The sequence below is a fragment of the Myotis davidii genome, unplaced genomic scaffold, assembly GCF_000327345.1.
Source record: "Myotis davidii unplaced genomic scaffold, ASM32734v1 scaffold490, whole genome shotgun sequence".
NCBI lineage: Eukaryota > Metazoa > Chordata > Mammalia > Chiroptera > Vespertilionidae > Myotis > Myotis davidii.
The window spans coordinates 163,092-170,931 of NW_006281995.1; the positions used below are offsets into that span (position 1 = coordinate 163,092).

Genomic DNA, 7,840 nt, shown 5'->3' on the forward strand with positions numbered 1-7,840 from the left:
CCCTGGCCTAAAGCCTCCGCCAGAGGCTTTAGGCTTGGGCCGGGCTAGCCAGCCAGGGATCCTTGATGGCAGTTCCGGCGGGGAACCGGGGCGGAGCCAGCCAGCAATCAGTGGCGGGGAGCTGGGGGTGCCCCGGTCCAGGCCTAAAGCCTTGGCCTGAGACTTTAGGCTTGGGCTGGGGAGGAGCCATCCAGTGATCATGCGCCAGCGATCGTTGATGGCAGCTTTGGCAGGGAACCGGGGCGGAGCCACCCAGTGATCGGTGGCGGGGATCTGGGGGTGCCCCAGTCCAGGTCTAAAGCCTCGGTCTGAGGCTTTAGGCCTGGGCCGGGGTGGAGCCACCAGCGATTGGAGGCAGGGAGCTGGGGGTGGAGGGGGCGCCAGCACAGGCCCAGGCCTAACACTTCAACCAGAGGCTTTAGGCTTGGGCTGGGGAGGAGCCAGCCAGGGATCATTGATGGCTGCAGTAGCAGGGAACCAAGGCAAAGCCAGCCAGCCATCCTTGATGGTGGTGGCAGTGGCTGTGGGGAGCTGGGGGTGCCCTGGCCCAGGACTAAAACCTCGGCCTGAGGCTTTAGGTTTGGGCCAGGGAGGAGCCAGCCAGCAATTGTTGATGGTGGCAGCTATGGGGAACCAGGGCAGAGCCAGCCAGCGATCCTTGATGGCAGCAGTGGTAGGGAGCTGGGGGTGCCCCAGCCCAGGCCTAATACCTCGGCCTGAGGCTTTAAGCTTGGGCCAAGGAGGAGCCAGCCAGCGATCATTGATGGTGGCAGCGGCGGGGAGCTGGGGTTGCCCCGGCCCAGCACTAATGACTCGCCAGAGGCGTTAGGCCCGGGCAGGGGCCATACCGGCAATTGGTGTGAACTACAGAGGAAACACCTTTTCTGACTGCTGATTGGCTAAGCTCCCTGTATGCCACTGGTAATATTCTTGTTTAGAACTGGGTATTAATTTCAAATTATATTTTGTATGTTTTAGAAATAAAAAAAAATAAGTAAGGGAAGAAAGAAAGAAAGAAAGAAAGAAAGAAAGAAAGAAAGAAAGAAAGGAAGAAAGAAAGGAAGGAAGGAAGAAAGGAAGGAAGGAAGGAAGGAAGGAAGGAAGAAAGAAAGAAAGAAAGGTCATATCCTATGAAAGACACTTCTTGAAAATGCCTAAAGAAAGTTGTCATTTTTTTCATGGTAAAGGGACTGGAGTTCCTGTTGATGAAAACACCTCGGTGGCTGCTGTGACTGGCAGTGGCTGCAACAGTGCGGTGATGGGCCTGCGGCCTTCCCCTGATCAGCCCTGTCGACTCCCACAAAGGGAGGCCAGACTGGCTTAGGGCCACTCCCCAAGGGGAGCAGGGAGCAGGTAGTAGGACATCCCCTAGGGCTCCCAGTATGTGATAGGGGGCAAGCTGGGCTGAGGGACACCCCCTTCCAGTGCACAAATTTTTGTGCACCAGGCCTCTAGTATATATATAAAAGACAACCCCTATCTCCCATGGCCCCTTAGATCACCCACCTACAATGGAGCCCTAACAACTGTTTCCATCAACAATACCCTTTACCAGCTGAAAGTAGTTACAATGGGTGTCATCCCTCTTCCCTAACAGCAGTTAGGGACTCCTAATCAGAGGGGGGAATGAGGAGTTAGAAACAGTTAGGCAGTCAAGGAAGAGACTAGGGGAGAGGAATGTAAAAAGGAGGTACAGCTGGATACTGCAGATGTGGAAAGGAACCAGTTTGTCAGCCACACCCTTTCCCATGTAAAATCACAAGAACAAAGGGCCTTGATCCTAGGCTGAACACACAGAGTGGGAAAATAGATGGGAACCATGAAGCTTAACATCTGTGGATGTTGCTAAGGCCGAATTTTTTGAACCAATCAATGGTGAATTGGCCTAAGCCAGCAGGCAGACATCCCCTGAAGGGTCCTGGACTGTGAGAGGGTGCGGGCCTAAGCCGACAGTTGGAAATCCCTCTTGCAGTCCGGGACCCCTCGCTCCTTACCACCAGCCTGCCCATTGCTCCTTACCACTCAGCTCACTGCTCCTTAGCGCTGCCATGAGGCAGGAGAGGCTCCCGCCACTGCCACAGCACTCACCAGCTGTGAGCCCTATCTTTCTGTGTAGTTCTCTGTGGGCCAACTGCTCTCTTCCTTCTCACTTAGGGCGAGCAGCATGTGAGGGCAGAGAGCACTATCATGGAATGCAGAGGGCTTCCGGAGCTGAAGGGAGTGGCCAGGCCCACGGGGTGAGAGGTGGACATAGAGGATGCTATCTCACCCAATTGTGGGGCAGGCTGGCTGGCCTTCATCTGCCTGACACTACCCAGGGAGGGACCGAGCAGGGTGTCCACCTCTCCATTCTCTATCCTTCCATTTGTGACACCTGTCACTCTTGCCAGGCCTCCCCCAAAGTGAGTTCAGCTTAATCCCTGAATGTAAAAGGGCATGGGGAGGCCTCCAGTCAAGTGACCCCTGATTCCCAGCGACAGAATCTGGTCGACATGACCTGATCTCAGGATGGTGGCCACAGCTGCAGAACATAGATTTGTTTCAAGAAATGTTGGGAATGCAGACTTTAGTATGAGCCCCTATTCCAAAAGGTGGCAGTTTATTCACATTGTGGCAAAGACACCTTCAAGAGTAACATAAGTGGGTAAAGTCAAGGCCAAACTGGGTCATTTCCTCATCCAATCTTTCTGAGGCACGTGGATAGAACCAAGTTTCAGCTCTTTGCAGGACACTTCAGGAGATTTTTTAAGCCTAAAGGAGAGTAGTCTGTCTCCATTCCTGTTCTTTGGAATTTTTTCATCATCGGATAAAAGAATACGTACACTGGGGCAATCCTCTTCAGATACAATATTCCAGTTCCACCCATGTGATGATGATAGCACCCTTCAGAGGGAGAGAGCCAACAGATGGGAAGCAGGGAATTCTGAAAACCAAAGCAATGAGAGAGATGCTAAGCCTTTCCTACATGTGTCTGACACCCCTCTTCAGGTGGTCTGCAGGCTGGGCGTCTGCTGGACCTTTACCACTTGATGTCCTGGCAGGCTGCTTAGGCCCTGCTAGGCAGTGTGCAGGGCCACCTGGGCCTGGTGGGAGTCGCTGCCCCACCCCAGCCACTCCCGGTATAGCTCCTGCACATGGGGACTGGTCTCCTGGGGCCACACCAGTATGGCAGCATAGATGACTTCCATCTGACACAGCAGTGCCCTGTCCGCATACCCGTCATCTGCCTGGGCGTGGCCTCTGCCACTTAGGCATGCCTAGCACAGGCCAGGACCTCCACAGAGTGGCAGGGGAACTTGCCCCTCTACAGCTTCAGAACCACTTCTGGATGTTCCAAAAGCCGTAAGCAGCCTCAAAGCATAGCAGAACCTCTCTGTCCCTTTCCAGGGTGACCTTCTGGAAGTCTTTGTTCCTCAGGGTGCAGTAGGTGAGCACTCCCACATCCCCACTGAACATCTCCTTGGGCATGTGCCTGAAGATGTGTGCCGGGTACCTGTTGGAGCTGGCACCTTGTGGAGCCTCACCTCCTCCTTCATGTCTCTAAACAGAGTGTCCATGGCAACTTCACTCAAGGCGAGGTCACTTTGCTCCATTATCTTGACAATTTCACCTGAGGTTAACATGTAGTCAGCACCCTGGGAACTATGTAAAGCTGTGGGAATATCTCCTAAAAAGGGCCTCCAGTTTCTTGTCATAACACAGGAACACAATGATGTGGAAAATCTTGTCTGGGGACAGGTTCTGTAGTCTGGTGAAGTAATCCTTCACCAGAGAGCCCATGATCTGCTGGGGAGACTTGGCCATTCAGAGGTGGGGTGATGGGGTGACCCAGCACATGCTCTGGATATCGGTCCCAGCTGGGGCAAGCGGAGGTTAGCGTGGGTAGCCAGGGCTCTTTCTCACGGTGCTGGCAGTAGTAACACACAATTTCCTTCTGACTCTCCAGGATGCTAAAGCCTGAAGCTATCTTCATATCAAAGACAGTGACCCCCAAGGCTTTTGAGGAAGCCTCAGAGCCTTCTGGATGCCTCAGTGACACTGAAGCTGAATTTAGCAGCAAAATAAGGCAGAGACTAAGGACACATGGACACTGCCAGAACCTTGTGCTGTGAGGTATCACATTGCTTATTAAGGTTCAGAACATGGAAGAAGTCTTTGATATTCTGTTGAGAAACTTGGACTCCTTCCTCTGCTGTCACACGCCAGACAATCACTCAGAAATATCTTGGCATCGGCCAACTTATGGAATTCTCCCTTCTCTCTGTTCTCCTGAGCCGGACTCTGGATATTGACTGCAGCATTCTCTGTCATCAGATTTTGTTTTTTTACTACATTCCTTCCATGTGCAGTTACCACACTTCATCTGGAGTGGGGCGGACAGGGGCCAGCTCAAGTGACCTGGAGGAAGCACAGGGAGAGCAGTCAGCCCGTAGTGCTGCTGGCGATATCTTTTCTTCCTTATGGAGTATCTGGGGAGGGGAAGTGGCCTCAGTGCCAGAGGCCAAGTTCCAGGAGGCCGGCAACGCTGTCGGGATTGTGCCAGAGGCACTGGTCCGTTGGTGCCTGGCCTGTCCTCTGGAGACTGAACCTACAGGACTACTAAGGAAGCCAGTTCCCAGTTCTGCCCCACTTCCGCCATCAATTGATTGGAGTATGAGGGCCAGGAGGAGGGACCAAGAGGCCTGCTTTCCAGTTGCTCACCACTTATTCTGGTTTCCTGTTAACCATCCCCTGATCAATGGGAGCCTGCGGGCTAGGGAGAGACCAAATGGTCTGCCTTCTGCCAGCTCACCAGTCGCTCCTGCCACAGATTCATTGGGGCCTGAGAGACCTCGGTTCCCACATTAACCATCCCCTGATCAATGGAGCCTGAGTGACAGGGGATGGACCGGTCATCCATTTGATTGTTACAGACCCTGGGTTTTTATATATTAGGATTGTTCATGGCTCTCGCTGAGATTAGGTTCCACAAAGGCACAGGCATTGTTGTTCCAATTTATGGCTATATGGTTGGACATTGAGAACAGTTCCTGGCACACAGGAGTGCTCTCACATTTACTCTACCGAATTTATATCCCAGTAAAGAGTGCCTGCCCTCACATTCATTTTAAATAGGAAATCAACCCCATCCACAGTAATTTTATCCAATATCTTTGCATTATTCACAAAACAATCAATGGCCACTCAAACCATTTTGAATAAAATAAATCAAATCAAATAGAAATAAAACGCAGACATCAATACACTGCTAAATTTAAAATACTGTTAGTACTTAAAAGAATGGAAATGGCTGAAAATTGCCATAAAAATTAAGCAAAAACAGCTAACCTGAGTTGCTACTAGGACCATTAAGGAGACAAAGTATTGCTTAGACTGATTTTGAACAAAATAAAAATTTGGTAATATAAGCATATTGGCTGCAAAATAATTCCATTATAATGTAAAGTGAGTACCATTTTCACTTATTTCACTGAATCAAACATCTATCCTCTAATTAAAAGCTAGCTTAAAGAAATCAGGGCTAAGAGGCATCCCTGTTGTTATGGGAACTCTTTATTGTAAGTTACTATCATATATGATGATGCTTTTGTTTTTGTTGCTTTGTAAAATCAAGTGGATGTTATTATAAAGGGGGAAACATCTTCAGGGGCACAGAGTTTGCTCCTCTATATTACTGTGGGCTTGACCTCATTTCTGTGGCCATAAATAACAATCTATATTCATCTAATCTACTCTTGAGCATTCCTAGTGATGGGACCTTAGTGACATTTCCCAGAAAATTATTCCAAAATCTAATCAACCCTACATTTAGAAATACTTTCCTAATGTCTAACCTAATGTCCAGTTTCCGGTGTTTGCACCTTGTTATTCTACTCTTAACCACTTTAAAGAATTCATTTTTTCTGTTGGGTGTATTACCTCCCAAGTATCTAAGCTCTATTATGAACATTTGTTCAGCCTATGCTCTAAACAGAATTGGGCAAATAATGTTCCCTTAACCTCACTCCAAAGACCATGCCCTACAAATTCCCTACCAACTATATTACTGCAGTCTAGATTCCAGCTCTCTAAAGAAATAGAATTAATGATGTAGTGTCTTCTTCCTGGCATTGAGCAAAACTATCCCCTCAATTTGTCCATCTTGAGTGGAAATGAATCAGCTAATCTATAATAATAAAAGCATAATATGCAAATCGACCGAATGGCCATCCATACAACCTTCCGGATGACCTTCTGGAAAAAGTTGGGGCTGCAGCCACAGGATCGAGGCAGCTGCTACGGCTGCAAGGGAAGGATAGAGGCAACCGCAGTGGCCTCAAAGGCCTACTATTGCACAAATTTCGTGCACCAGGCCTCTAGTCTATATATATAAAATCCTAAGTGACCAGCCGACCATGCAACATTCCGGCCAATAGCTATGATGCACACTGACCACCAGGGGGCAGACGCTCAACACAGGAGTTGCTGAGCTGCAGTGACTTGGCAGCTGTGGTTCTTGGGTGACACACCTGGAACCAGAGAGGAGGGAGCCCAATTCCAGGGTGCATTACCTAAGAACTGCCCTCTCACAATCCAGGACCCCTCAGGGGGTGTTGGAGAGCCAGTTTCGGCCCAATTCCCACAGGGAAGGCCAAGGGACCCCACCAGTGCATGAATCTGTGCAATGGGCCTGTAGTGTGATAAAATTAGCAATGGTAGATGAGTAAAATGACCTCAATGTTCCTCTCAGCATGACTAAATCTTAAATGTGTTTCTGACTATAGTTCTTTGACTTTTCTTTCCTTTTTTAAAAAAACTTTATTGTTGAAAGTATTACATATGCCTCCTTTTTTCCTCCATTGACCTCCCCTAGCCTGCTCTGCCCCCACCCCAAACCCTCACCACCCTAGTGTCTGTGTCCATGGGTTATGTATATATCCATACAAGTTCTTTTTTAAAAATATATTTTATTGATTTTCTAAGAAAGGAAGGGAGAGGGATAGAGAGCCAGAAACATCGAAGAGAGAGAAACATTGATCAGCTGCCTCCTGCATACTCCCCACTAGGGATGTGCCCGCAACCAAGGTATATGCCCTTGACCGGAATCGAACCTGAGACCCCTGAGTCCGCAGGCTGATGCTCTAACCACTGAGCCAAACCGGTTAGGGCGAGAGGTGTCATTTCTTAGCACCCTCTTGCCAGCCCTGCACCACCCCCACCACCGGTTGGGGCCTGCGGGCTGGGGGCCGCATCATAGCAACCAGTTGTTCCGCTGGTCATTTGGCTGTTTGGTCAATTTGCATATTTTGGTTTTATATAGATAGATTATATCCTTTATAATAAACTTCTAAATGTGTTTCCCTGGGTATTGTGAGCCATATAAACAAATTATTGAACCCAAGGAGGGCATGGTGGAGACCCCAATTCATAGCCAGTCAATCAGAAGTACAGGTGACATCCTGGGATTTGAGACTGCACCTGAGTCAGGGAAGACTCATAGAATAATCCCTTAATCTGTGGGATCTGAATTTAACTCCAGGTAGATAAGACCAGAACTGAATTCAATTGTAGGACACCCAGCTGAAGTTGGAGAATTGGTTGAGATGAGAAAAACCCAAATCTGGTGTCAGTAGTATTCAGAGTGAGAGAAAAGGATAACAAAAAATTTTCCTTAACAGGGATATATATATCCTATATAATAAAAGAGAAAAATGGTAATTGGCGTACAACGATACCCTTTTCATTGGCTAATCAGGGCTATATGCAAATTAACTGCCAACTCAGATGGCAGTTAACTGACAACAAAATAGCGGTTAATTTGCATATGTAGGCACAATGCAGGGAGGCGAAAGGGAAAGCA

The 7,840-nt window shown here is 48.8% G+C and overlaps 1 pseudogene; it reads right to left on the minus strand.

The window, feature by feature from the left end:
- Window positions 1-3,056: 3,056 nt before the first annotated feature.
- On the minus strand, window positions 3,057-4,363 carry LOC107182992 (annotated as a pseudogene).
- Between the last annotated feature and the right edge of the window lie 3,477 nt (window positions 4,364-7,840).